Source organism: Cygnus atratus, chromosome 3 (genome assembly GCF_013377495.2).
Source record: "Cygnus atratus isolate AKBS03 ecotype Queensland, Australia chromosome 3, CAtr_DNAZoo_HiC_assembly, whole genome shotgun sequence".
Lineage (NCBI taxonomy): Eukaryota > Metazoa > Chordata > Aves > Anseriformes > Anatidae > Cygnus > Cygnus atratus.
Genome location: NC_066364.1, coordinates 38,188,547 through 38,212,347, shown reverse-complemented (window position 1 = coordinate 38,212,347; position 23,801 = coordinate 38,188,547). Strand labels below are relative to the sequence as shown.

Genomic DNA, 23,801 nt, shown 5'->3' with positions numbered 1-23,801 from the left:
CAGCTGTGGAAAATATTTAGCCACGGGTAACGTTCAGACAATACATTTTTATCTTTGTCAATCTTTATCAGAATGCTTACATAAATGCTTGCAGTAGCAATGCACCTACCCGAGGATGTGTTTCTACTCCCAAGCATTACACTGGGCAACCTCCTCTGCTGAGATCAGCCCTACAACACTGAAGCTGTGTGAAAAATCCGTCTCATACAAAAAGAAGGGATTATTTGCTATTAACTGGAGCTTCACATGTGCAGTCCACACCTACATGTTTCTTCAGCTCCTCAGCTCAGATTCTTTACCCTTGTAGACAGCTGAATAAAGGCAAGCTTGCCTCGGTATGCTGGAACGTGCCTGGAACTGCTGCCTCCATTCCTGCCTATGCCCAGAGGACTAACAGACAGGGAAAGCGACAGACAGCGGGGACACAGGTGAGCCATGCCTTTCACACTAATCTAGCAAACACCAAAGTCTCTATTTCAGTGACTGTCCTCCAGCACATCCACGCAGGAAAAGAGTCCGAGCAACAAGCGTGATACAGTCAAGTCAGAGATGAGCCTTAAAGAGCTGCACACGGACAGCAGCAGCAACACGGCCCCCGTGAAGCCAACTCCAAGCCACGGAGCAGTTGCTTCGTTATGAACAAGCCCGAGCAAACAGCCAATCTGAGAGGTGACAGCAGCACTCCCTGAGATGCCCGACACCTTCCCACCACGGCAGGGCTCACCCTTCGCTGGCAAATCACCACTAACCTCTCCTCCAGCACATGTCAGTCACTGGCTGATCCAAAAGCACAGCTATCTTCACAAGAAGCATCACAAGGGGCTGATTCAAGAAATAGGGCAAGCTTCATTCATTCATGGCTTGTATCGTCAGCCCGACCGCGAGCGAATTAAAACGAAGCATGCTGCAGCTTTAAGCATGTGGTCAAGGCCTGCCAGGTCCCACCGCTGGGCAGAAAGCTGATCCACGTGGGGCTTGTTAGAAGAAGATGCCAAGAGCTGAATGTCAACAAAGATGGCCAGCGGCGATGCCAGAAGATGCAGCAGCTTGAGCAGGGAACCTAAGGCACTGCAGCAGCGACTCTGGAACACTCTGTCTTGATGCATCCCTTAGGAAACGCAACGCCTGGCGAATTCTCCTTCACATACCCAAATACCAAACTGGATGTGGCAGGGGAACAACCTCCAGCAACACTTCAAGGGTAAAGAAGTTTCTCTCTTCCATGAACGTATATGCAAATTCACATACATGCAAATACATACACAGCTGATCGTATTAAGGCGAGTTGCCTTTCAGTTACATTTTTCTTCCTTTGGGACTACAGCAATTCTGCTATTCTCAAACCAGACAATTTTGTTTGTTATCTGAAAAAAATGAATTGGCCAAATAAGCTTAAACAACCACAGAAGGTATAAGTAAATTTAAGAAATTAGAATAGTTTCCAAGATGGAAGTCATAAAGTGTGTTTTCTGTAAAGTATCTCTGTAATAACTCAAAAAGACTCAAGTCTTAGAGCTCCCCTACAAGCAAACTATACTCCTGCTCTAAATCTCACCTTATCAATTACTTTGACAGACCAAGACAACCACATCTAAACATTTCTGGCTAACATACCACGTGAGTAAAGCTCAAAACTACACTACTTGACAACTGAAAATTTTATACAGCAAGATACATACTCTGTGGTATGTAAGAATTTAAGTTCAGCAATACAGGAATAAGCCAAGCTAAACAGGGAATCATTTATTATTTGAAACAGTGCATAGTTTTTTGGCGGATGAAGAGGACTTGAGATGCTTATTAGTGGTGAAGACTGTAAGAATAAAGTATCTGTAATAAGAGCGTAAGTGAAGTTACAAGTTATAAACTCTCTCATGGACTCCTATCAAATTTGGTACGTTCCAGAGTCATGCGACTTAGGGAATTCTTACAGAGCATTATATGAACGCAAATAAAAAAAAAATCACACTTCATCTTCAAGCTGCTATGCCAGTGCTCCTCCTCTCTCAGGTACGACTGCTGTGCTTGCCCTCGATGTGGCAGGAAGCAATTTAAACCTCAAAACAATAAATGTGAGGAATCCTACTTCTTTTATGCGCACGGCCAAACCTATAGGCACCACCACAGAAACCAGTGGTTAACACCTCCACTCAAACACAAACCCCACCATATCCACACATTATCTAAGCAGCTAAGGTAAGTAACATTACATAATTACAAAAATGATTAAGATAAGGGGGGTGTGACACCCTTGGGTGCACCCTAGGGTGTTTGCTGACACAGACACCTAGTGGATCTGTGACATACGTAAGCCAAGCTCACGAACTTTCACTTCAAACCCACTCAAATCAAAACTCATCTGTAATTTTTAAAATTTAAAACAAACAACTACATTTTTCCACCTGTCAGTAGGAGCAGCAAGTAGCTAAGTACAGGAATAGATCTTCCAGATGTGATAAGTACCAGCACCACAAAACTTACAGGAGCTCTGATTTTTTACACTATACAGCTGGCAATTGAACGAACGTGGGGTACACATCATCTTAAAATGTGACTATTTAGTACTTAATTTCTGATGTCATAGCACTTTATACTTGAAGTCACCCGGACTTTCAGTATCTTGATAAATTTCCAGCTTCATGGGACATCTACAATATCTTACAATACTTACGGTTTATCATAAAGCATGCCTTGATTTAAGGATTAGCAAGTTCTGAATTTTTTTTTGTCACTGCTTGTATTTTTCTTGAAGCTTTAGACTTGGAAAAGACACGGTTACATAAAACAGTGCATCTCAGAGAGAGGTATATAACAAGACAGGCATCAGTAGAACAGAGCTAATTTTTTTTTAACATGTATGTACACACATGCACGTACACAAAAAATATATGTAAATCCAGGTCTCAATACAAGGATCCAGCCCACAAAATTAACTCTGGAACCCAATTTGTGGGCTGTAAGCCCACAAAGTCTTGGCTTTTGTTTAAAAGAAAACCATTTCTAGTTCTTTGATTTTTTTTCCTGATGTTAGCTGATATAGTGATGGCTATTTAACTCTTCAAATGGCATACAAGCTGCCCTTCCCCACAAAACACCCATACTGATCAAGGTCCTCGAAGCAATGCTATGAGTTCAATGAACTCATTGCCCCTCCGTTGCTCTGAGGTGTCATTCTGATTTCAAAAATAGAAAGCCCAAGAAGCAGCGGGAAGGAGTACAGTGTATAGGTCTAAGCCAGTAATTCCAGTTTCTTGCATAGGAGAACATCACGGTCCTCCTCACTTAGTTTCCAACTCTTGGGGGGGGGGGGTGGGGGGTGAACACAAAAACCACCAAAAATCACCACCACCACGGCCAGCTCCCAGTATAGACCAAGTTACGCAGAGCAGAGGTGACCCCAATTCACTGCCCTGTCTCCGTCTCCTCCAGTTTAAGGGTGTGGTAACACCTGCATTCTTTCACTGCTCCACATGCAATTCACTGGTAGAACAAACAGCTTTACATAGGTTAGCACAAACTGAGAAGGAACAGCTTCTTCGGTCTCTCTGCAGTACAAGTTTTTAATATGCTTTAAAGGACAAGGACTAAAAATAAACAAGATTCTATCCTGTGTGTCCAATGAGGAAAACGGCTTGCACTATTCCCATGGGTTGCAGTAGTCCAAAATACTGCACAACTTCACCAGAGTCCACAAACTCCAATAAGCAGTGCAACATTTTCTTTCCCTTTTTCACTATCACGGACACTACTGACGGTTTAAACAAGCAGCGATTCTGTGCTTACTAGCAGCTTTACTTCCGCCCTATGTAGCCCTTTACTTTCCTAATGTTCACTCTGTATCATCTTTTAAATAACCATTTATAGGGTAAGGGTTGTTTGGACCTTGAGGAAATCTGTGACCAGAGCTAATCCTTAACCAGCGAGAAACAGAACAAAATTTAATTCCTACCAGCTCCCCAAATACATTCAGCGTGTAGACTCAAGTGCTTGTGCCAGCACAAAGCAAAGAATGCAGAATTATTTCTTTGGAGGAAAGTGTTGTCTTAAGACCCTTAAACTACTGCATGAGATCAGTAGGACAACATGGACAGATATATCTGATTTCCCCTCTTAAGAACACTAATACCAACTAACAAGCAGTGAACTTCATGCTAACTGCCTTGCAGACTTGCACACTGTACGCTTTCTGAAATGCGCAACCAGAATTTGCTCTGAAATAAAATTAAAATTAAGAACTGGCCACAGCTGTTTCTGTAGTATGTTAGGTATGCTTCATATACCTAATAATGAGTTGAATGCGACCAGTAATTAAGCTACTGGCCAGAGTTAAAATTCTCCTTTTCCTTTCTTTTAGGAGTCTTCTGAACTAATTTTCTAATTCCCTTCTGTATTCTTCTCCCACCTCAGTATGTGACTATGCAGCTTGGCTGAAGACAAGGAACAGTTGCTTGTACTCTTACAGAAACCGCATGCTATCCAGAGCGACACTCTCAGGCATTATTTGCAAAGCAGCAAGACTAGCTACAAACCCCAAAGAATTAATTGTCATTGCACTGTACAGGTCCATTCTGGTTTTGTAGTCTTTCTTGTACCTGCTTTATTTCTCCATTTTTAATCCAATCGTGTACCGCTACTGTTACATTCGAAGAACGCTGATACATTTTCATTACTCTTGATTTAGTGAAACAATATGTAACGTTGACCCGTGGGATTCTTTTTCCTCCCTAGAAGATTACAACTTAGGTAGTAGAAGTGAAAATGCAAGGGAAGGTAGATGGGAAGCAACGTATCCGTGACTTTCCTTCTGTATTTGAACCTCTGAAGTTTGCCTTTGTAAGGCTTTGAGTTCACAAGACTGCTTTGAAAAAAAATCTCAATTATTTTTGCCTTAGAGTTAGTTCAAAAACATCAACCACCACAATCTTTATCCTTCTTTGTACTTTTTGTAAAAGAAGTTTCCTGTCAAAATCCTACATTTCAGATATTGGGAAAAACAGACAATCCTCCTTATTTAGCTTGGAGTGCCAGGGATACATACGTCGTACAGAAACACGTAAACAATCAGTCAGAACCCTGAAAAAGTTCTTTTCATTTGAAGGATAAATCACCTTACTGTGGTGCTACTATTATCTGACTATAAGACCAGCAGAGCAAGATATGCAAATGTATATGATTTAAATACATATTCTTTGGAAACTGCTGTCTTCTACATTAGCTCTCATTATAAACTCATGTTCGTTGGCAGAAACTGACTTTTCAAAATGCACAGCGAAAGTGAGCGGGAATAGCATTTGAAGTGCTGTCAACTGTTTGCTCCACTTAAGTACTGCTCAAGTGGTACTCATCATCCGAGTCATTTTCTTTTTCCATACAAACTGGGGAAATATAAAGGCTGTTGTATTTACTTCTTTCAGGTCATGAAATATATTGGCTGTGGTCAGCTACTGAACTACGCAGAAGGAGTTTCAGTAACTTTAATACCCTGACCTTCAGGAACCCCACATTACTATCTGCTTGCAATTATTTCACCTCTCTGCCTTAAATTTCACGTGTACTACCTTAATTGAGCAACAACTGCCTTCTGAATTGACACAGCTGCATTTTTAGGAATATAAGGCACAATAAGGAGGCTAAGATGCCTCCTGCTTGTCAGTATCCAAGTTACTAAAGCATGCAACAATGTGCCAGGTGAACCAGGCAATGCCAGATGACATAGCAGCTCTAAGGACATGAAAATGCTTATCGTGTCTTTTTTGAGAGTCTTCCTGTGCTAAATGACTGCTGCTGGGTGTGACAAACACCGACAATGCAGCCATACTGACCTCCGAAGAAAGGAGAAAGGAAGAGACGATGCCATCCAAGTCTGTATTGCTAGCACAACCCACTCTTTTGGGTTACGAAGTTAAAATGTAATCCTGAAAGAAAGCTTTACACTCCTACCAAAACTTCAACTGATAACAAGTGTCACCCGCTGTATCCCAATATCCAGCATCCTACCTGTCCTCATTCTAACACTAACTGCCATCTTTTTGGTCTTGACACTTCAAGAATAATTTTACTGAAGCTCAGACAAGTGAGATTTACCGTATCTCTTTATAAAAATAATTTATTCCCCTTCATGTATCTGTATTTCATTTTATTGCCTTTTTCATCCATCTCTGTACCTTGCAGATGATCACTAACAGAACGTAAGGAGTTAGAAGTCTGACTAGGTCATTTCTCTGATGTTATTTCTTCTCTGACAAAGGAACTGCCTACTATTCAAGAACAAAAAATAGCCCAGTTAGTACATTAAAAACCCCCAATACCAACTCCAAGGGGCCGTAACCTTAAGGCAGTTTTCATTCCCCAGACCCAAATCTGCTTCTCTTTGAAACAGTATTTCCTATACGTATGTTTCACACTGCTGACTTCTCTTTAGGTGCAGCAGTTATGAGCTGCAACTAATTGGCTGTTTAACTGTGGTTCAAAAGAAAACAGAACAGTCTTTCAAACAGGGCATCTGGAGTAGGTGATTGTTGTAGGTCCCTTCCGAATAACTACTCCATTCTGAAGATCTTATTTATAGTAACACTTCCAGAAGTGAGCTGTTTCTGCATCAGGGAATGACGACACCACGAGCCATTTGTTACACCAATGAAGTTCCACGGTTCTGCGAGATGAACTGTTCACCACTGCTGGAAACACACATAGAGGCACACATCTATGCTCAGACTTCAAAGTCTCTGCCAGTCACTTACACGGTACGCATGGTCATTGAAAGCTCTTACATTCGGGACCAGTACCTTAAATGAAAGATACTGATGCATCTATCTCAGATGTACAGCACTCTGAGAAGGAAGCAGAGAGGGTAACTGAGCACAAACAACAGAGAACATTGCAGTGCATGTATTGTGATTCCGTGGACACCAAAGTATTTTGAGATCTCAAGAAATTGGCAATTGAATTTCAATTTCAGCAGGTAGGACATCATATAGAGAAGCTTCAAAAACTGTCTCATGAATATACAGGCTTATATGCTTGCTCCAAGATGAGATTAATGCGTTTCTTTAAAAATAAATAGAATGGTGCTTTTTAATACTGATAGATTCATCAGCACAACACCTACAGGAAATCCACATAAACCCAAAGTACTTCACAGATCAATGAGTTAGAATATTTCAAACTATTATATAGCGTGTGAACAGCAATATGAAAATAAAGCTATTATACACAACAAACCTATTGCTTAGACCAGGGACAGAGCAACATGGTGAGAAATAAAATGCCTTTATCAAAGGAGTGGAAAAACACTGAATGTTTATTGTAAGAAAGACTCCTTTTTATGGGAATAAATACACCAGGAGGAAATGCTCTCTATTCTTTTAACGGATATTTTTTCTTCCCTCTTCAAGAGGGAATTTCTCAATGTGCAAGCAGAGGTGACAAGTCCTTGAACAGCATCAGAGCAGGGGTACCGGAGAGCAATCAAATGCTACAAATTGCAAGACAGCCTAATTCCCGACAGAGCCCCTGAACCTAGGTGATAAAACATGAGGAGCATAATTGCATCTGAATTGATCCGCATTCTGATCGAGTAGGTAGGTATGCAATCTTGATGTCGCTGATGTCTAATTCAACAGCGGGATAAAAACTTTTTTGGGCTGGTATCGTCTTGCTGGTTCTTGGGCTGAAGCTAGACATTCACCCCATTCAAATGAAAATCTTTTTTGAGGGCTGTGTTCTTCAGAGTAAAACTGGGTCTAGACTGAAGCACAACCTCACTGGCTACCGCATCCATCAAAGAACTGAGCATGTGATGAAGACAGCATTGTTCCTGGAAAGCTGGTAACAGCCTACTTTTAAGGTGCAGCTTACCATAGTTTATGAACAAAGTTGGACTTTGGGCAAGAGTCCAGAGGCTCTGGAGTCAAAAGGCTTTGGTACTGATGCACCAGTTGTACCAGCTGACCTCTTTGTTTAGTCCCACAGCAAAGTTACACCTAAAGGGACAACAGAACAATCTTTATAGGTGTTTAAATATCATCACTCTCAGCCTCAATGATGTACAGCTACTTAAAGCTGAAGACCACCTTTTTTGTCAACTGGTTTCTCTCCTTGTTGTTCAGGGTTTTACCAGAAGATGGAGAACAAACCTTTCATCATGTATAAGGAGTCTTGGTAAGTGCTTAAACTTGTCTATAATTTGCAACTTTGGATAAACAGAAGAAGTTGATGCTTTTAAAAGCATTCTTCAGTTACAGATCCCATACGTTCATTTGGGTTTGCTGCTACAAGAAGGAAGCTAGAAGCAGCTAAGGAATAACTGGGATGCAACAAGCATTAATGTCCACATTGCAGGAGGATGGACTACTGAAGTGTCAGTCAAACGGAATATTCAAGGAGAAATTTGAATAGTTCTTGAACTAGTTCCACACGTTAAAGAAAACTTAATAAAATATCTAACTTAAACAAAGTCTACCTCAGATTTCCTGTGAGACTTCAGTATTGAAGACATTTAAATAAGTACTGTGACTGAGATGATTTTCAAGGAGTTTTAAAGAGCAAGCTACACCTCTACATTATCTTGCCTACATATCACATCTGTGACACATCAACCCGCAGGATCAAGGTATTTTTTCCCCTACCACCACCACTGTAACCCACCTTTCCTTTCATTTCACATTTGCCTCCAACACAAAAGCTCACACAAACAGCCTGTTCTCCTTTTGCTTTTTCAGTTGGCATGCTTTATATGCAAAGGGATTCTAAGCCTAGAACAAAAATCAGACAAAGCCATAGACATTCACAAAAGCTTCAGACAGAACAGAAACCTCTGATATGACCCTGCCCTCACAGATATGCTGAAATAAAGAACCGGATCATATCAAGAAGTCAACAAAATTAGTTTTTAATTTCATTACTTAGATCTGTTCACGGAGAGGTTGTTTTTACAACAGGTCAACACAGAGCTGTACTTCTAATTCATTTCCAAACCAGTTTAATTATGGAAATTAAGACTGATACCAGTTAACTGATTCTGTATTTGTTTACCAATGATTACCGCTGTTATCTTAATTTTGTAGCTACACAAACACTGTGAGAGAATTAGCTCTTACCTGTTTGGTATTATCATGCCATATAATCCAGAAGAGAACAACAAACCTTCAGCAGGCATGGAACATAAGACTGCATTTATAAAATAAAGGATTACATAATCAAATACAATCACCTCTTCTACTGTGCAGGTACTATCTAAATTATGGTTAGGATTAACACATGATGAAAGAACATCAGTTCCAATTTTTTACTCAGTTTTAGTTTTCAAAACCTTTCAGAATTAAGTTGCTGATGTACTATTTTTATTTTGAATGCTTCTTTTGAATTGTTTCACAATGAAGTTGTTCAGCACAGCACAGCTCTAGAAAGTCAAGATGTCTTTGGCTGAAGAGTCAGCTGATGTTGCTTTAATTCTGATGGAGATATTGACTTGTGCCCAGAAGGGAGGGCTGAAGCCAGCCTCTCAATTCTATCACTTACTACAAGATTGCATTTAAGCAATTATTTTCATTCTCAGTTTCTGCAGGCAGAGTGCAGAACTATCCGATTTTTTCCCATTACTATTCCTCTTCTCCGCTGAAAGGCAGCAGTTCCAACCCTCCCTGTTTTTACCTTTTCCTTCAAACAAGAAATTCCATCTGCTCTACACCCCCATCCTTACACCATCACCTGCTCTATCCTGCAGTTAAAAGCAGAGCAAAGTCAAGATTACTAAGCACTCAATTAGCGAATCCAAACACTACTCAGCAAAGTCAAGAGAGACTCATTCAGAGATGCAGATTAACAGCAAAAAGTTTAGAACTACACACCATGTGAGTTTGCAGGTAACTGCCGGTCCACAAAGAGCTCGCAGTGACTACAGCACAATGCAGTGCAATAAAGGTGGATCCATACAGCAGAAGAGCTGGTGCTGAGTCCACAACATATCTGCCTGTGGCTGCCTAAGCCCCTCGGGGTGGAATGTGACTGACCAATAAACCCCTACAACAGAAAAAGGCTCTGCGGAGATGGGCAAGGAGGATGTACCTGTGCAGCTCAGGGAATAACGCCAGGTGTGACTGACCACAGCTGCTGCAAAGAAGCTGATTTTACCTCAGCACAAGGGGGACTGGAGAGTGGCCTTGGTTTTAGATAAACAGCTATGAACAGATGAGTGGACCAACTGGTGGAATAAATCTTTCTCCCTAAGTTCATTAAGAAAGTGTGAATGTCTCCCTGAGTTAGCCAGGGTGGCAGGGGGAGAGAATACACGACTCAGCCCAAAGTACAGTATAATGTCTAAACAACCAGAAGAGTTCTGAACAGAGCAGTGGGCTTGAGCTGGCTTCAACCCACACGCTCCTCCCCAGCATCTGGAGACACCCAGAATTGTGACTGTGAAGCACAGAGAGACCAGTAACGGGCACACTCATATTGTGATCCTACCATCTACTGCAGTTGCTGTACTGTGTTTGTATAGTTATTTCAGTGCACTGTTGTATCGCTTTTCTAAATCAAAATCCCGTGTAACATCATATATCTTCCAATAAGTACATCTGATATTAAACGTTACACCTTCCATGCACGGGATACCTGAAAGAACCTGGTCAGAGAGCACTGGACTCTGACAGCACCACCAGAGATCCCACCTGGGGCTAGCTTTCAGCTGGTTCCAGTAGCTAGATAACCTAGTACTGGCTGAATTAGACCACCCGCAATCACTTCTGAGGCACAGCTCCTGGTTTAGTTTCACCCCAAACGCAGCCGATTTCCACACTGCCAAAATGCTCCATATTGTGAAATAATGTATGGCAAGCAGGGGTGACGAGACCACCGCTTTCAAAAAAAAGTTCTGGTCTGACCCATAGCACTAACGTACAGGCGCTCAGTATTTTGGTGCACCCAACTTTTATGGATATGCTACGTTATCTGAAAACTGTGCTTTCAACCATTTACCTTCTCATTCATCTACTGAACACAGATGTTCACAAAAATATTTTTGTTGGTGTATGAATACATTTACCTTGCCTCTATTGATGTTTCTCCTTCCTCTGGAATACAAACAGCCCGTTCTGTACTCAGTGTGAAGTACCACATGCGTGATGGCACTGAAATTTATTATGGTACCTGCTGTACCCGGACACGCAGGTATCCACGCTCTGCTGTCAATGACTATCACTTCTGAAGAACTGATATGTTCAGGTGTTAGCTCAAACACTTCCTATTTACAGTTTTCTGAACAGTTTTAAAGGTAATCTGCAAAACAGCATTGCAAAATTCCATACATCTGCAAGCCTCAGGCAATATACAATATATACATTTTAAATAAACATTCTCTTCTCACCACCCTCTTCATTTTTTCTTCAGTCTGAGTTTTCAGAACAGCCCCGTAAAGATGAAATGTTGTCTATCACACCAGAACACAAAGAATACATTGCATTACAATGGCACAATTTTCTTGCTGCAGAACTGCAAAAATATGAAGACGCAGACCTAAGGTTTATGCTTAAGCCTTACCATAAAGGGAAAAGGAGATGCACAGAAACAGCAGGAAATCACGTCCTGTATGCTTATCTCACAGTAACTCATTTGTATACCCATACTGAAGGAAAGCTATCCTTCTGGAGATTTTCAAAGACAACAGTAAGTTAGTTCAGAGAAATAACTTTTCCAGGAAAAGGTAACTGCTAAAGAACTAATACTAATTTCTAATCAATTTTGACGTAATGAAAAAAATTAGAATATATCTGAAATCCAGTAAAGTTTATCAATTACCCTGCAACGAATGATTCACCTTCTCATTGTGTTCAATCCCTACATGTTCATACATCCTTCTGTACAAAATATGTATTGTATATAATGTATACATAAAACCAATATACGTAGTCGTTTATTATACAAAATAAGTTTCTTGAATACCATCCCATGAAAATTAAAAAACATGGAAATTGAGGAAAAAGATAAAAAGTGAATAATGACAAAATCATCATGAGGTTGGAAGGGACCCTTAAGGATCATCCAGTTCCACCCCCCTGCCGTGGGCAGGGACACCTCCCACCAGCCCAGGTTGCCCAAAGCCCCATCCAGCCTGGCCTTGAACACCTCCAGGGATGGGGCATCCACAGCTTCTCTGGAGAGGGCCTCACCACCCTCACAATAAAGAACTTCTTCCTTGTATCTAATCTAAACGTACCCTCTTATTTTAAAGCCATTACCCCTTGACCTATCACTCTATGCCCTGACAGAGTCCCTCCCCATCTCTACTGTAGGACCCCCTTTACGTACTAGAAAGCTACTTATATAGGCCTCGCTGGAGCCTTCTCTTCTCCAGGCTGAACAACCCCAACTCCCTCAGCCTCTCATAGGAGAGGTGCTCCAGCCCCTTGATCCCTCATGGCCCTCCCTCGCCCAGCTAGCCACCCTGCTTTTGATGCAGCCCATCATACGGTTGGCTTTCTGGGCTGCAAGCGCAAATTGACGGCTCATGGAGAGCTCCCCATCAACCAACATACCCAGGTTCTTCTCCTCAGAGTCGCTCTCAATCCATTCTCTGCCCAGCCTGTATTTGTGCTTGGGATTGCCCCAGCCCAGGTGCAGGACCTTGCACCTGACCTTGTTGAACCTCATGAGACTCTCGAAGGCCCACCTCTCAAGCCTGTCCAGGTCCCTCAGGATGGCATCCCTTCCCTCCTGCGTGCTGGCCGCACCACGCAGCTTGGTGTTGTCTACACAATAATGATAACTGCCATGAGCTACTTTTGTTTTTTTGCCCTTGCCTAAGAACATTCTCACAGATAAGCATCTATTTAGCAAGTCTTGGAAGTTCGTGGAAGTCTTTTATAAATCTCACCACAGCTCTAGTTACCATGATCATGTACTAACTAAACAGCTTTCATTACTCCTGAAGATGCAGGACTACAATGGTTATTTGAACTCCCTCTTCCTTTCCCTACATTTGTTTACATCATGTAAGGCATTATTTATGATCTTGGTGGTTCTTTACAAGTACGTGATTATACCTCACACCTCACGGTTGCACATCTACGTTAAAGAGACTTAAGACTAATTGCAGGAAGAATCCATGTAACGATGATTGACAAAGAAACTCATACTAAGATTAACTTAGATTTTAAATTCTTCTTACAAGTCAATATGTAAGGACACTCTTACCCACCTATTTCTACTTCACTATGCAGGTAAAGTAACAGCCATAACAAAGGAAAACATATCCAGGTGCGTTTTCCAATGCATGCAACTTTCAATAGCAGCAAAGTACCACTGTCCCAAATTACCCATGCTAAACCAAGATAGACACAAGAATGTCACCCAAAGACATATTTACATTTCTAAGGCAGAGTCTGCACTGGAGCAGGGGCTGACAGAAGCACCTCAGCCGCTACAGACGCAGAAACAGAAGAAAGGCTTGAGGGACTCAAGGCTGCTACAACTCTCAGAGCCATAATTACGTCGCCTACCATCACCAAGAAAATATCACAAAGACAGCGAGGAACGGAGATGACTCTCTCTGGAAAGTTAATTAGCAACCACGGAACTTGCTGTTAATTGATAGAGAGATGCTTTTCTCCCCAGATATACGTCAAAGGAGCAAGCACGCTGTATGTTTTGCATCAGGACATGCTGCATATACTTCATGAGCTCAGACTGCTAATTATTGAGAGGCAAAATAAAAGGTGCCTTTCTTCCCATTAATTTTTAGTCACTATTTTGATTATGATTTGAAACCCAGCTAGTTTTAAGAACAGAACTAGAATTACCTACAAAATGAATGGACGGTCTCTGCTTACATCCATAAACTGTTTCAAAAAAAAGGTAATTACTTAAAATACCAGGAAATGACTTCATTAAGTCTCATCCTTTGTCACACACAGTAGCAGAAAGCAGAAATTATCCTTCTTTAAGCTTGCCTTTAATCTTTTAACGTTTTGCATTCAATATGCTCTTTCTGATCTTGTCAGCAGTTATGATTTTTTTCTTGCGTCCTTACATAAGGAGTGAAGTTACAATAGTCCCAGGCTACATTTCTCTCTACTCGAGTTCTCATTCAGGCCTCAGATTAATGTTGTCCTCCCAACCTTCATGTTTTGGTGTGTTTAGTTAAAAACAATATTCAGCAGTTGGCTATTAAACTGGCATTTCAGGAATGTGGTGGGATGTTCATTACAGTAAACTTTTATCCACTGCCAGGAAATGTAATTTACCTATTCTTTTAATTATCAGACTGGCATATGGGCAGATTAAAAATAGGAAGACAGCCAAAAATAACTATTACTAATCTGAAAATATGTGCATTTCCTGGAATATAGATGACTTGAACCTGTTCTCTTGGGTCAAGTAAAACGAGATACTACAAATATTTCTGTAGTTCATCTGCTTAACATATTTGCATTAGCCGTCTATCAGCTGCATGCAACTTCTTCCAGGACTATTTCAAACCTTTTTTTAATTCTGATGAGAACCTAATTGATGATCTCCTCCTCAGCAGAAAGGTTACTTGTTATTTTAGCTTGCCTGTTTAGTACAGTCCAACTGGCATCCCAGAGGATGCTTCCATCTGATCTAAACTTCCTGTGCAAGAACAAGGCAGTGTCTGCCTGATTCACAGGGAGTCTAATAACCAAGTGTGCCCTTACAGCAGTGCCAAGGTACAGCCACTATGTCCACGTGTGAGGAAGGAGAGGAGCCAAGATTATGCTCTCCCCTGTTAACAGCCCGTAGCAGAACTGGGAGCTCCTGCCATCACACCGATAGGGTTTGTAAAGTCTGCCTGGGTATCCAGAAGCAGGATTTAATTGCCATGCCAGTTTCAACTAGATCGGTACACAAGTTCCAGGGCTGCAGGATGTGGAGACGTACGTTTTTTCATCTTCACTATTATGTATTCATATGGATTTTTATCCCAGCTGTTCTCTTCATAACTATTGCCCTCCAATGATAAAAGAAAGAAGCTCAGATTTTGTCTTCTGGGGTTCTAAATACTTTCTCTTCTTGTCCTCTTCCTTGTGTTTGTTCTGTTACAAAATAGTGTACTATCACAAATTCCTGAGGCAAGCAGTGACCACAGGACGGAGGAACTCCTTATTCATAATCTGATTTAATGCCTGGTCACTGAACGTACTTCACTGATTCATCAAAGTGGTATTCAGTGCATTGGATGCATAAATATCAAACGTGATTTACCTGCTCACCAGAATAAATACCTGCAGACAGGGAATCATCACGCCAGAAATATTACGTACTACAAGACTACATAACTGCTATAGAAGAGAAGATGAAGAAAAAAGTTGATTGGAATAAACCCGCAAAATTTACAGCCACGGTGTTTTTGCAGGTTTAGTCCGATTTCCTACTGGATCAGTCTTACTGTCATGGAATAATTGTATAAAGTCCCGTCACCTTTTTGATGTCACATATGCCTTTCTTTACGAATGCCTTTGTTCTGCCGAGTACTAGGTATCATTAGATTAACTCTTCCCAAATGAAAGCAGTGCAGTTCATCCTTAGAGATGAAAGATCCCAGAAGCAATATGACGGAGTTGTCTTCAATGCATATTTGGAAAGGCAAATAGAATAGAAAAAGCGTTCCCCACCTCAGAAAAACACCTGCATGCTTCTTAAAACACATTAAGTTCTTAACATATACAAAGGCACAGACCTAATAAACAGGGAACACTATTTTACAAGGTAGTTCTAAGCCACATTTTTACCTATTAAATTTCCAAGTCATTATACACCTCTATTTAAGAGAAGCCGATGACACAAGAACGTCATGCCAGCTTCCCTCACAAAAATTGAAGCATTATAACATGCTGTACTGTAACTGCTCAAGGATTTACACAGAGGCCTTTATAAACAGTACTATAATAATAATAATAAAAAGGATATAAAATCAATGCCTGGAGCACTATTTCCTGACGATACGCTCCATACATACACAAATTTGAAATAGCATCTATGGCTTGTGTAACACTTAAGAAATAACACTTTGCTGCCTCCTACTAGTGGTACCAGTTTGATCCCTAATTTAGTGAAGTCTTATAGAGAATCACCTACAATATAGACCATGTATGTATAAAGTCTTGAGTAAATATATATATACACACCATATATATCATTTAAATGGCAAAGTGGAGAAGGCCACATGAAACTCCTTGTTACTCAGTCACAATGGAAGCAAAGATTCTCCAAAAGAGCATTTTTTGCTGCTTTCCGTGAAGTTTTACAGTCATGAGCTGTTCATTCTCTAACAAAATAACAAAAAGTTTCAGAGAAAATGTCCTGAACAAAGAGATACGTGCCTTCCTTACAAGAAACCAAGAGACACAACATGGACGTTTTGATACAATGAGATGACTTACTGAACATGAATATTACCGAAAATATACTCCTTGTGCAGTCCTGCACAATAAAGATATTCCATATTCACTATTTTGTTTTCTAACCAGTGAAGCTTAGATAATTGCCCTTTTACAAAGCAACCTAAACATTATTGATATTGCTTCAAAAGTGGGGTAAAAAAGTTTGGATTTGTGGGGAAAAAAACTAATAGCAGAAATATATTTGCCAGTACAGAAAATACCTAATGTTCAATTATAGTAGTATATATGCAAATGCTGCCAACTATTATGGTTAAATTGAAGTCTACAGTAAGGTCTTCAGAATTTTATTTTTAAATAGCTGAAGGGTTAGGTAAAACAAGATCCCTAATTTTTACCTCCCCATCTTTGTAGGATCAACAAGAGTCAAGGATACTATGGAGCAAAACTAGCTAATCTACACTTCATACCCAGCAAGTATTAATTTTTGGTTGAAAGTATTTCCTCTTAGAGAAGTGGTAGCTTGCTGAAGGACTTTCTTAACTTCAGTAAAGACATTGCGTAACTTTAATCCAGCAAAAATTCTGCATCAGGGTAACTATGAGGCAGCCTTACATGGATCGTCGCCTTCTTACTGAATTGTTTGTTCAGAACTGTGATGACTGGAGAAGGACTGAGAAATAGCTTTGAAAACATAAATGCTGCATCCCTCAGGAAAGGAATATGCTACTTTCCACGTCTATCAGGGATAGGATAAGTCATAATAGTCTTAAATTCCCCCAAGAGATTAGAGATTAAGTTAGGAAGCAAGGGAAACAAAACCTTTACAGACAAGCATAACTGAACCAAAACATACCATCTATAGAGTTTTGGGAATCTTTCTTACCAGAATTTTCTAAGAAAAGGTTAAACAAGCATTTATAGTATTTACACCAAAAACTAACCCTGCTTTTGAATCACAGTCTATATGACTGAGACCTCTTCCAGATGCATGTTCTGTATGGGGAATACATTGCAAAACCCTGCTACTTCAAAAGGAAAGTTTTTGAAATTGAAACACAGCATTATCATGACCGTTTTGACTCAACTTCTACCTTTATTCGAAGAGTTTTTAGTAAAGAAGAAATTTTTATTCCTGGCTTTGAATAAATTGTTATTTTTACGCTGACAGCAATTAAAAGAAACAATAATGAAAATACAATTCCTATTGCAGTAGATCTTAAACTCATGTTAGTGGCAGTTCTGAGGTAGAGTCCCTGTCACCTGCCCAACAACACTATTAGAAGGCCGTTATTAAAGATTTGGCTTTTTTCATACACAGTTTATAAAGCACACACACATCTAAAACTAACTGCTCAAGTTCTAGCTGTCCAAGTAAGCTAATAAGTAACTGGGTAATAATTCAAATAAACTACAGAAAAATACATTTAATAAGGTGATTAGACGTGAGCTATATCACATATAAGATGTGAGTGAAATACACATTAAACTGAACGTACCACCTGAACACGCTAGCTATCCCAAGAAGTCCATACGTATCACATCCCAAACCTTTATGCTCAAACATATTTGACTGAAATTATCAAGATAGAGAAAAGGACTGACAGCATAGCAGAAAGCTTAGCATGAGTAGAAAAGCATATCAATGTGATTCTGATTTTCAAAGAGATTCACAGGTAGAAAAAAAAATAACTATTTCAATCACATCCACTTACTTTGATACACTTTAATTTCTTATTAATTAGAAAAAACATCTTATTGGACAGAACTCAGAAGTTCTAATGAAAAACAGCTCCTATCTGGCACAACGCTAAGTAGTTCTGCCATTACTGAGGACAAAAACTAAGAACAATTAAGGTCATTGCTTAGACTTACCCTAAACTGTGAGGGTGCTTTTTCTAAGCACACGGACACATTATGCCCAGATAGGCACACACACCATATTTATCTGAAAAGATGACAATTCCCTCGACTCTTACAGTTTAATGTAAAAACCAGGGGGTGTCTTTTTTTCAGGTCAGTAAGGTAGTATGTGACTTAACGTGGCAGGTCCGATAGTGATGAAGGCACAGAACCACGCCTGAAGCAGCTCAAAGTCTGAACAAGGTGATGCAGCGCTTACAGTTGCTTTTCTTTGCACACTTGGGAATCTGTCTGATATGCTACCAGTTAGAGGATTCACTGTGATTTCTGGAAGCTGTGTCTCCTGAATGGCAGATCACCTAGAGGTCACAGGTACTATTGTGATACAGAAAAGTATTAGAAATCATGATGTGAATCTTACACCCACAGTGGTACTGTACGTAAAGAAAAAAAAAATCAACCGTGAGATCAGGAAGAAACGGCATGGTAGAAGCAAAAGCGCAAAGATGGAAACATCAAAACAGAAGCCTTTAAGGGTTATCTCAGTGCAGAAATCACTCACTGGACTCAAAAGAAAATACTTTTCACATGAAAAAATGGAAGAAAACTATAGAATTTGTGCATACTCAAAAGGAGAGACAGACACCCGATTACGCAGGAAATCATTAAACTGAAAGCTCAAGAAATAGCAAGAGCACAAACCATTCCACCAAAAATACTCTAGGCCACCAATGGTTAATGCATAATAATGCACCTTCATGGTTTCCGCCTACAAGTGAAGAGCTTTACCTTGCCAGCATCCATCACCTGATTTCACCGAAAAGTCACTTTATTCCAGCAGAAAGTGACTGTATCGTGTAAAGACCATGATTAGCTGTTGAGCCAAGCAAAATCAAGGTGGGATGTCGCATTTAATGAAGAGTTTGGTGAATGTTGTCTGGAATAAGCAACCAGGCACGCTATAAAGAAAAAGAAGAAACGTCTTGTACTAGAAGAGCACCTGAAATTTTGCTGATGGTATTTTTCACTGCCAGTAAATACTGATCATACGGTCACATCAGGAGGAAGGACATCACAGTTGCAGGTGCTTGATGAAATAGCTAACAAGTCCTTCAAAGACTGCTGAGGTCTTCATACATACAATGACTCCTTGCAAGGGATCGTACTCTAACTCTGACATGAAAAATAAAGACGCCTACTGAAGCACTCTTTTGTCATTAGATTAAGACAGACTGGGTTTGGATAAATCCAAAAGTTGTAGCTGAAGGATTTAAGAAAGGCTTTAATTCCAACTTCTATGGACAAAACTGAAGATGATTTCAGTCATTTTGAGTCTGAAGAGAAAGCTGAGAATATAAACACTAAAAGCGAGGAAGATGACAACAGTGAAGAACATGACAGCATCATAACGTTGTGAAGAGTCTGAGCTATAAAAACTGAACGACAATTCAGGCATAAGAAGAAAATCAGAGTAACCTCCAATACAGACAAATCACTGGTGATTACCTGTAATCAGTACACAATAAAGTAATAAAGTTTTCGCTAATGATTATCAAATTAGTATTTCCCAACATTATCAAGACCTAACCTAGCATGTTAAGAAACGAGCGGAGGGGGGGAGAAGTAGGGTAGGACCTTAAGGTATTATAGTAGGCCAATACGTAAGTGGTCCCTAACTAATACTTCATTAGTACCTCAATACACAATAAATATGAGCTTAAAGAAGCAGGAACAAACACTGCATGCTTACAGGGAGCAGTCACGTTGGTAAAAACAAGCTTTTTAAAAAAATGTTTCAGTATTTAGCCCAAAATACTTTTTTTCCTCCAAATTTCTCCATCAGCATTTTGATGTTGCTACTAGTGTTAAGGAGATTCTAGCTCAACAGCCAATACTGAATAAACCGTCTCCACTAAAAGGATATTAATGTGTTGTGCTAAGGGCTAAACTTACTTGCTAGCATATTTTAACACATGATTTCCTCATAATAGGCAGAAAACAGTGACAAGATAACCAACAGATGAGGCAAGAAGTACAGGCAGAGTTCTTGAGGAAGGACAGCACAACAGCCCAGATTATTCTCATAGCTTTAATATAGCTCACTATTTGTTGATAACTTGCGCATCAGTACAACAAACCTGACAACCTCATAGTTTGGGAGAGTTTGTACCACAAAGTACAGCAAGAGAAAAACAAAAACAAACAAAAAAAAGAAACTCTGAAGCAGATTCAGAAAACAGATGAGAAGTCAAAAATAATAACAGAGGGAACACTGGTAATACCAAAGATGTAACACGCCAACTACAGAAAGATACTCAGGGTAAGCAGAGGTACCCCCAAAGACCTCACAACTAATTAGCTAGGAAAGAAATTTTGTTACCAATTTGGCATTTAAGAAAATAAAGATTACCATGGTCAGCGAGCAATGGAAAGGAGCGCAGCCCTTACTGAATATGCCCAGTGGCATCACGTTCCCCTAGCTCTCAGGGGAAAAACAGATAAAAATCATTTTGCTCTTCTGTAACTGAATACAATCAACAGATACCCTTGAAGAGCAAAGTCTGAAGAGAATCTAACCAGCTACGGCATGGCGACAAGAACAACTCCCTTCTTGGACCATTCTGAATTCTTGCAAAATTCACACACTCAATTTCTAGTCGCTACAGCTGAAGATGCTTGTTTTGTCTGCCCCCGTCAGCACACACTGCTTGTTGACAACATAACTGTTTGCCACGAATTTGCTAATTACGAAATTGCAACACAAGAGCATGAACCACAATTAAAAAGTCATTTTACATATATCTGTAACAATGAATTTGGCTTGATAACAACTAAAAATAATGCTCTCTACCGCATACTGACAAAGGAGAACACAACAATTATGCAGATATGGTAGAGGATCAAGGTACAGTCTATAATCCACTTAAAATTTAAGAATAATTGTCATGTTTCACTGTGCAGTCAGCAGTGAAGACAGAACCAAATATTTATAGCTAATGGAATACTTCATATAAAATTCATCAAAGTAAACTTTATTCTTATGAGAGAAAAAAATGTTCTGGAATAACATTATTTTCTGTCAAGGCGCAAGGTTTTCTAGTGTAAGGGTCTTGTTTTTCCGTGCTTCCAACAACTAATCTACAATGCTGGGTTATAATAGTTGAAATAGTTTAAATAGATTTCTAAAAACTAGTTAAGGGATTTGGCTGTACATCTCCCACTTCATTTAATGAGAATAGGATAGTTAAATCCCTTATTTGCCTTTGAATCCAAGTATCTTTCAGTGCTCTACTGCAGATTCTTTAGCTTCCTCCAGTATGAAAATACGCTTATTTCTCAGACATTATGCTACCAACTTTATTTAAAAAAAAAAAAAAAAAATAAAAAAAAATCAATTTACAGCTACAAGCTATGTGGTTGCTGGCCTTCAGCGTCAACACCTGGCAAAATAAAGTAAGGACACAAGATTTCCAAGTTCTGCGTAGTTATTTCATGCCTGGAAACTAAGCATGAAAAGAAAGAAAAACAACCCCAAAACACGCAGGTGAAGTCACACTGAGATAAACGCTAAAATACTTCTTCAGCACAACACTTCCAGACTTTGGATGTTAAAAAGACGCTCGGTTTTGTACACATGGACAGTCCAATTATTATTATTTTATGCATATATATTTAAAGACTTGATTATAGAAATCATGGCAGATGCCCTTAAACTTATTCAAAACACAGATTTCCGAGATGGTTTTTACCATTATATGAATTTTCTATAACCACTGTCACATAGTGCAAGCTCAGTGGCTAAGCCTACTACCTAGATCACGAACGCGATTTTGTGTTAGTCCCAATAAAGGATTAAAACCACAGAAGAAACTGAAGAGGTATTTTGGCACTACCAGCACAGGTGAACAGATTAAAAAAACCAAAAACACCTCCGTTGAACCAGCAGGAAAAGCCCCCACCCAACAGCATTACTACTCGTTACATCGAGCATCTGCTTAGACCTCAGCTTGAAGTGTGAAAAGCAGGATCTTTCAATACTGCCTGGCACGTCTCCACTCTCAGTGTTACACATCAGTCTTCAGACTGCAGAAACAGACACAGCCTTCCCACTAACCTTGGTATAGAAGTGACGGTAACACATCTCCAGATAGCGCAGATTTTTATCTAAGTCAATGTCTACGTAACTTTTTGGTACAGCAAGACTTGTTCTGAAAAGGTGCGAGTTTCAGAAAGAATTAACGAATTTGGGCCTTACAATGGACCTCTATTAACAGCCATTAAAATTACAACCATAATATTAGTTTTTGATCAACTTTAAAATCAAATAACTACTATGCCATTCGCTAGGCACATGCAAGCATAATTTAAGTGATAAATCTGCTGCTGACACTGGTGATCTACCCAGTAGCTATCACGAACAGTGTCTTCATTCCCACTTACCCAACCCCATCAGATCATGAAGAGCTCATTCAAAAGTCAGAAGCAGGCCAGAGGCAGGAAAGCCAGATTTCCACCTCACCACGTATGAATTTAAGAAAGTAGTCACAAAGATTGAACAGGCTGAGAACACGGCGATCTGAGCCAACGTAAACCAATCTCGTTTCCGTGCCTCTACGCAGGCGTTCTACCCAACTACAGAGTGATAAATTCTGATGAAAGAAAACCTAAAACACAACTCCTGTATGTGTGACATAAAATATGAGAACGGTACATGCTCAAAATATTTAGTAGTGAATCTCCCTGGTTACCAAAAAGTAGTGCCCAGTTTAATCCAGAAGTGACAGACATGCAAATGAGCATGCTACAATGGCTACCATCAAGAATAAACTCTTTAAAAGAAGAGATGAAAAATCACAAATAAGAGAGGAGTAAAACCGATCTTTGAATTGACTCCTGGCCATTCCACCTCTTAGAAAGCTGTCTATGGTCCATGAGGGGTTGGCAGCAACATGTAAATAGATGTTATCACTGTTATCAGATACGCTGATTCTTAAAATTGAGATTAAAGCTAAAGCAGTTTTTGCAAATTTCAATGCTCCAGGAGTAAAATATGTGAGAATTTGTTGTACAGGTTGTGCCATACCCAATGCTGGCTGAAGAAGGATATATAACAGAAACGAGGACGATATTTAAGCACACGCATGACCAAATGGGAGCAGCTTGTCCTAACAGAAGGCAACGCCATGAAGTTTGTTCAGTGAGGGATGCTCGGCGGGGTCACCAGTTCAGGAGAGGCACCTGCCGAGGACCCTGCCCCGGGCCTGGCCCAGCCCAGGCACCCACACAATGGTGCTCACCCGACTCCAAGCCGGGAACCTTCTCCCCCAGGCGGGACCTGGCTCCCTTGACAGGGCGAGAGGCAGCCCAAGAGACCCTTCCCATCCCCAGAGGCTCAAGTTTAGCCCACCACCACCCACTGCCCAGGGTGGCACCGCGCCGGGGGACGAGATAGGGAAGGAGAGGAGGAGGAGGAGGCTGGGGGGGGGTTCGCCCCTCATCTCCTCACCCCCAAAGCCCAGCCCGGGGAGGGGAGCAGGGGGCAGGGAGGAGGAGGAGGAGGAGGATAAGGGGCCCCCGGGGAGGGGG

The 23,801-nt window shown here is 40.4% G+C and overlaps 1 protein-coding gene across 1 annotated transcript in view; it reads right to left on the bottom strand.

The window, feature by feature from the left end:
- The window catches only part of ZNF292 (zinc finger protein 292), a 60,052-nt gene that overhangs the window by 35,705 nt on the left and 546 nt on the right, over positions 1–23,801 (bottom strand). The window lies entirely within an intron of this gene.